Below are 7794 nucleotides of genomic sequence, written 5' to 3'. Positions count from 1 at the left end.
ATCTGGGATAAAACTACCTCTTGCCTCCAGGCAGAGGCAAGTTGCTAGGATACCAAAGGAAGGGCTACCCAATCTCTCAGCCTGGCTCTGTCCAGCTACTTGGCATAGGGGTTTTGTTGGAATTTGCAGCTGAAGCTTAGCAAAGAGCAAACACTTTTATTAAACAACAACAACAACAACAACAACAACAACAACAACAACAACAACAACATCCATGTTTTAGTTTCAGGGGACAGGAAGAAGAAAAATTATCCACAGGAAAGAAGTAGCAGGTCCCGCAAATCCCTGAAAGTGCCATTCCTCTTCTATCACCCTGTGACATAAACCAATCCATCTAGTTCAGTATTGCTTACACTGACTGGCAGCCTCTCTTCAGGGTGCCAGGCATTCTTAGCTGAAGATGCCAGGGAAGGAACCTGGGACTTTCTGAAGGCAAAGCTCTGCCCCAGTATAACCAGAGCAAGCTACTGAACACAGAGTCAGACCCTGGTGCCATCTGACACAGTATTGTCTGCACTGACTGGCAGCAGGTGAGGGGGGCTTTCCCAGTCCCTCCTGAAGATGTCAGGGATCAATTCTGGCACCTTCTACATGCATAGGAGATGCTCTATCCCAGAGCTACAATCTTATCCTCAAGGGCGGTAGGTCAGGCCAAGAAGTTATGAGCTTCGCAAGATCAGCCAAGGTCAGCTGATCAAGGGAGCAGAGCAATTCCCCTGTGCAGAAAGGGTACAGCATAAAGGACCTTCCAGTTTAGAGAAAAACCCCAAAAGAGGTGAAATGACAGAAGTTTATGAAATTATGCATGGCTACTACATGGAGAGTTCTTAAGCTTCCTGGAGAAGATCCTCTGTGTGGTCACTTTCCCTTCCTCCTCTGGGCAGGAATTCTGTAACAAAGGAGAATTCTGCAACAAAGCATATAATCTTTTATACTTCTTCCTGCTGCTGAGGAGATTGTCTCTCCACCATGCTTCCAAGCTAATCAGGTGAGTGTCTTGGGGCTCCAGATACACACAACAAATTCAGTACTTTCGTATTTTGTACCTGAGAGGTTTTCTTACCTGTATTGTATTTGCTGCCTGCATTGAAATGCAGATAAACCTTTGTTGTTGTTGTTTATCTTACAAAAACATGTGGTTCATTCTCTGCAATTGAGGTGAAGAGGGGCAGGTCAGGAGAGCACAAATAAATGGGATAAAGAGGTGTAATTGCCTTATTCCTAAGCTTTAGTAAGCTGCAAAACATAGAAGTGTTTTACCCTGCTAAAAAGGCTTCACAGCCCTCTTACTTTTCATATTTCTCTTACACACATGGGATAGGAGGTGTATTTTAATCCACAGATTTAATCCTCACTCCATCTCTTAAACAGGAGGAAGTGATGGCCACAAGCATGGATGACTTAAAAGGGACTGGAGAAATTCATGGATAAAGTTATCAATGCCTATTAGCCACAATGGCTATCCTCTGCCTCCATGCCCAGAGACATTAATGCTTTTGAGCACCCGTTGTTGGAAATTGCAGGAAGGGAGAGAGCTCATGTGCTTGGGTCCTGCTTGTGGGTTTTCCACAGGCATCTAGTTGGCCACTGTGAGATCAGGATGTTGGACTAGATCAGGGGTCAGCAAACTTTTTTCACAGGAGGCCGTTCCACTGTCCCTCAGACCTTGTGGAGGGCTGGACACTCTCTCTCTCTCTCAATTCCTATGCACACTGCACATAGCCACCCCCAGCCCCTGCAGCCTTCTCAGTTTGCCGCCTGCCTCTTTCGCTGGTGGTGGTGGCACAAAATGGGCTTACTCCCCGCCTAGAGAAAGAAGGCACTGCACTTACCTTCCCAGGGGCTGCTGCTGCCACCACCACCGCCACCACTGCTGCTGCTGCTTCTTGTGAAGTGGGTAGGCAGAGTGAGCTCGTCCACTCCACTCTCGGGCCCACAGGAGCACCAGGGTGGCGGCAGCGGTGGCGGCAGAGGGAGGAAGAGGCCAAGTGGTGGCGGCTCTGCCAATCAAATGCCATGCCTGATTTACCTCAGCATGGTGCGGGCATGTCTGCCAATCAAACGTCGCTGAGGTAAACCAGGTGCTACGTTTGATTGGCAGAGCTGCCGTCGCTCGGCCTCTTCCTTCCGTCACCATTGCCGGGAGACTCGGAATCGCGGTGGGTTCCGGCTTCGCGGTGTGGGTCCGATTTAGGACCCAGGTGGGACTGATCTGGTCCGGGGACCGTAGTTTGCCGACCCCTGGACTAGATTGACCATTGGTCTGATCCAGCAGGTTCTTCTTGTGTCCTTGTGTGTAAGGATTTGAAGCTGGTTTTCACTAGCTAAGGTCATAGCTGCCTCAGTCGGGAACAAGTGTTCAAGAAACACTAGATAAAAACAACAACTAGGCATTGTTGGCCAGGGCTCTGTTGTGCAAAGAGAACATCCATGTGGAAAGTGAGCAGAATGAAATAACTTTAACTGATTAATCATCTGCTGTGCAATCAAGTCATTGATCAATCAATCAATCAATCAATCAATCAATCAATCAATCAATCATTTTGAAATGGCTCTGCATCTTACAAAACAAGAAGAAAACCCTAAATAAAGTTGCCTGGTTTGAAATATGGATGTATGCAAAAGGTAACTTGCAATTTAATAAATACAAGTTGGAAATAGCCGTTTATAATTCCTCCTTCTTTATTTCTTGCTACAGTAATTCAGATGGATTAAAATCTCAGAAAATAAACGGGTACTTTTAATTTGTACCCACACACTAATTAAAACATTCCCTCACCATTTAACATCAGCTTCATCAGTTAATCAACTATCACTTTAGTTGATTAACTTATTTAATCTAATTGCAGCTGCTTTCTTGGTCCCATGTAAGGGGGAAAGCTAGACAGTTTAAGAAGTGAAATGTATAGTATTGCTCTTTCTGTGGTGAGGAATTGCAGATTGGGCAAAGTAACTTGGTGTTTATTTACTCATTCATTCAGAGCATACAGTTAGAGAAGCTTACAAATAAATAAAAGATTACATAGTCCTTGCCCTCAGGCTTGCAATCTAAAAAGACCTGACATGAAAGGAAAAGGGGATGGGAAGGGAAGAAGAAAAGAAGCAAACTCAGACATGAAATTTGCCAAGACACGAGGTTCTCTCTACCACTACCCTGGCTCGCTTACATAACAATCTGAGCATCCTGCTAGCATCAGGAAGTGTATCAATATGAGCTTGGAGGATCAGTCTGCATGATACCCTGGGTTCCTTCCAAAGCTGCGATCCTGTGTATATGGGCTAGAATCTATAAGAGGAAATCGGCCAGTCCAGTTCCTTGTTAATGTCTTTGGCTGGCCGGTTAAGCCCTGTGATTCACAAGCCTAAAGAGGTTGCCATAGAGACACATGGGTGAGCCTTTTCTCACCTCAGCTGGCTTGATGCCACATTATCCCAGGAGACAGAACAATAGGTCAAGAGGGACTGTGTATGTGAGCAGTGTGTGTGTGTGTGTGTGTGTGTGTGTGTGTGTGAGAGAGAGAGAGAGAGAGAGAGAGAGTGTTTGGCTGATGCTGGATGCTGGTGAGTCAAAATAAACATTTGCTCTGTGCTGCACTTTGGGCCTCTCCTGGAAATCTAATGGGCAAGCAAGATCTGTTGGAAGGTTAATATAGAGACTCTGCTGGACTCCAAGTCTTGCAGTCAAAGAGGATGCTCCCAGATTGCATGGGACAAAACTGGGCAGTGGTTTAAGGAGAAGACCTGAGAGGCAGGGTGACTGCAGAGGATGCTTATTTAGGAGAACTGGCATTGCAGGGTCAGCCAAGCAATGGAGACCTGTGAGGGGGAGCCCAGCCTGTAAAGGAGACCTCCGGGTATAGGGCGGTATATAAATTCAATTAATAATAATAATAATAATAATAATAATAATAATAATAAGGTGAAAAGGGAAGGGAGCCTGACAGAGTGAGTTGCTTTGGCCAGAGAAGTGAGTCCCCCCCAGGCATCCACCAGCCTCTCTAATCAGTGCCACTAGCTCCGAGGGGAGGAAAACTCCGGCTGGTGCTCTCATGTAGCATTAAAAAGGACAAGCAGTCTGTCAGGGGAAGAGAGGCCTTGGTGGGGGGATTGCCCCCCTCCCCCTGATCAAAAAGACAGCGGCATTGCAGCCTGCTTTATGTGGAGTAGTGATGTCAGCCAAGGAGGATTTCTTCTTAGGCTATGGGGCTAATCCACAGTGTCACTTCCCTATGTAGGAAAGGATGGGCTTTTCTTCTTCCTGACAGCGAGGAAGGGAGATAGGCTTCTTTATTCATTTATGCTCTTTTCCAATGAAAATGAAAAAAATAAATAAGTGCTGCAAATGAGCTGCTTGGAGCCATTAGGAAGCCTCTCTTTGAGGAGTTGGCCTGAATATCTCTGGAAACTCAACTTGCTGGAGCCAGGGTGCCCAAAGAGGCGGCTGCCATTTTCTGGTGATGGCAGCAGAGCTGTGGGAGTTGAAGAATCTCCTTGTCCTCCCTCCGCCCTTCACCCTAAAAAAGAAAAAAATATAATATGCTACTCACTGTTTACACCAGGCTTCCTCAACCTCGGCCCCCCAGATGTCTTTGGCCTACAACTCCCATGATCCCTAGCTAGCAGGACCAGTGGTCAGGGATGATGGGAATTGTAGTCTCAAAACATCTGGAGGGCTGAGGTTGAGGAAGCCTGGTTTACACCATTCTAGAGCAAAAAAAAACCCCATGAAAACAATACAAGAAAATCGTATTTCACTTTGGAACTCCTTGCCTGTTGAAGTCCAGCAGGTACCTTCACTTTACCCTTCCTGGTGCCTGCTGAAACATTCTTGTTAAGACAAGGCTACCCAGATGCATAGAAAGTTGAGGTAATTTTAATTTGTTTTAGTATTAACGTTTCTGCGTTTTTAAAAGTATAGCTGTAAATCTTTCTTGTTTTCTTATTTTATCTTTTGGTATACTGCTTTGAGGTTTTCTTTCTACAATCAGGCATTGTATAAATTTTATGAAATAAATAAATGAAATAAATAAGTGTAAATTCAATTCAGTGTAAAAACAGACAGTGTACTAGCAATATAACCGCATCAACCAAGCCAGGGGCACCATCTTAGTCAAATCCTTGGTGGTTAATTGTCATCAATGGTGGTGCTGCTCACACCTGAAGGAAGAGGGCATTCCAAAGTTGATGTGCTTGTTACTATTGAGAACACCCTCTCACGAGTCACCACATGCTGTACCTGAGAGAACTGCGTCACCATGAGAAGAGCATCCCCCAGTGCCTCCAGGGACTGGGCAGGTCTATAAGGGAGCAAGTGGACTTCCAGATATCTGGCTCCCAAGCTTTATATGTCGAAAAGCATGCTCTAATACTTCACATGTATACGAGACTTGCCTTCCCATGCTGTGACCAAGTTCCAAAGCAGGAACTATTGGGGTGGCCTGGGAGGTACCTGGGAGCTGACTTTCCCAAGATTGCTTCTTAACCCAGAAGCCTGGAGAACGTGACAGCACAGCAGCAACCCCCCTGGCTATCAGCTAAGACGAAATACCAAATGACATACATACCATACATACAGAGAGGTAATTGCCTTCTGGACCCAGAAGTTTTTTTTTTTAAATTATTTTTATTCAATTTCCAATACAAAATTTAAACATACATTTTCAATATTATCACAGATACGTAATTTTGACTTCCTTCAGCTCATTTGCGAATCTTCCGTTTTCTAATCTTCTATCCGCAATTCTAAATTTAACATTGCCTTTTATTTTAAATAAACCTATTCCCTTATTCTCTTTTTTACAGTGTTTCCAATATTCTGGACCTAGAAGATTGACCTGGGAACTGAGATGAGGCTGTGGGCACTTGGGACATCTTCAAGGCAGTGGAGTGAAAACTTTCCCCAGAAGGAAATGGACACACTTGAGCCCTTCTGCTGATCATAGGTGCCTGCGAAAGGATTAATTGTAGTATTGTGGGTCTGAGGGTGGATCTGATTACACAGATGGATGAACTTGTCAATTATTATTTTCCTCAGTTTTTCGTTTTTCTACTCTGAAATTCTCGACCCATTTCTGCATCAGTTTGGGTTTTGCTCCCCTGCACATATTTGCAGACAATGTTTCCTTAACATATTGCATTTTTAGTATGTTAGTTTCACAAACATATGCATTTGTGTTTGTTAATCTCCCCCAACACATGTTTTCTGGCATGCATTTCTTGGTTGGAGAACTGCATTGCAATATTCAGGGAACTGCAAATTTCAAAGGGTATCTTTTGGTTGGCGTACTAGTTTGCCTAAAAATGTGAACTGAAGTTCTTGTCTCACATCCCAAAGGTCTGAATGAGAAGAGGATCTTTTCTAACCCGGTGACTCTTGACTGTAAATTATCTAGATGCAGTAAGAGTGTGGGAACTGCACTGACAATTAAGTGCCCAGGCATGCCCTGTGTTAGCTTGTGGTTATTATTTCAGTTTGTACCCTTGTGATTGGAGGAGAGAGGTGTATGTGTGTTTGTGCAGAGAGGAAGACTCATCCTTTTGTCCCTCGCCTGGCCAGGGGGAGGGGACAAGCTAACCCTGTAATTCTGAGATGAACAAAGAAATACAGTAGGCTTAGTTGATTCCTGGAAGTATCTGACGGTGCTGGTGGCCTCCTAAAATGTAATGGGGAAAGAAGTAACTACAGTGGTACCTTGGGTTACATACGCTTCAGGTTACAGACTCTGCTAACCCAGAAATAGTACCTCGGGTTAAGAACTTTGCTTCAGGATGAGAACAGAAATCGTGCTCCGGTGGCGCGGCAGCAGCAGGAGGCCCCATTAGCTAAAGTGGTGCTTCAGGTTAAGAACAGTTTCAGGTTAAGAACAGACCTCCAGAACGAATTAAGTACTTAACCCGAGGTACCACTGGACTGGAGTGTTAATGCCATGATCTGATCCTTACTATGTATTTATGCATAAATAAAACCTTTTTTTATAGAAGCACCATCAGTTTCCAGTGAGCTCTATTCCAAGGAAACGGCACCACTAAAACTTCTCACTGCCCAGAAGTGGAATGCATGTGTGTAACAGAATACACTTGTGATTTATCTGAAAATGGAGACAATGAATGAGCAAAACCTTTACCCTGTGTTATCATGGCATAGGACAAGGCTGGGGGGGGGGCATCCCAGCATCCTTTGCAATGCTATAAGGCAGCCTCCTGCAATATGGTACCTTCCAGAAGTTTTGGACCACAACTCCCATCAGCCCCACCCTGCACAATTATATGGTGCTGGGACTGATACGAGTTGTGGTTCAGGTTGGGGGAGATTGCTATAATACAGTTTCTCTCAGATTGCATGGAGATTCTTGACCAAGGGTGATCACCTGGAACATTAGATGGGTGGGCTGGGAGACCCCTCAGATGTGCGGGGCTAATGCTGACTTTGGGTGGGGGAGAAAGTATTTGGGGAGGTCTTGTGGGGGATCTGGGTTGAAGTGTGGGAGCCTCTGCTGCACCAGGGAAAGCAAAAACAAAAAACCCAGCAGCTGGAAGATAATTGTTCTTGACATTATTGTATTTATTATGTAATCTTTAGTCTATTGTGTATTATATTTTATATTGCATTCAGTATTTTATATTGCATTTCTGTTTTGTATTGTAAGCCATTTTGTGCCTTATTGTGATATAAAAGCAGGGTATAAACATCTAATCTAACATTCTCGTCCTTCAATCCAGCTAATTAACATGTATGTTACAGTGAACGTCTGAAATTTAGTGCATGCTGGCAGCCCCAGATGAAGTCTGAAAACT

General features: G+C 44.5%; 1 long non-coding RNA gene across 1 annotated transcript; it reads left to right on the top strand.

Moving 5' to 3' along the window:
* Positions 1–907: 907 nt before the first annotated feature.
* LOC307222927 lies at positions 908–7404 on the top strand. The gene is made up of 3 exons (XR_013841912.1): positions 908–988; positions 5803–5942; positions 6979–7404. It is a non-coding gene; the product is annotated as an uncharacterized lncRNA (long non-coding RNA).
* The last annotated feature ends 390 nt before the right edge of the window (positions 7405–7794 follow it).

This window comes from Podarcis cretensis, assembly GCF_951804945.1.
Source record: "Podarcis cretensis genome assembly, chromosome: 8".
Classification (NCBI taxonomy): domain Eukaryota; kingdom Metazoa; phylum Chordata; class Lepidosauria; order Squamata; family Lacertidae; genus Podarcis; species Podarcis cretensis.
Note: the sequence above shows the minus strand (reverse complement) of the source record. Positions and strands in the feature narration are given on the sequence as shown.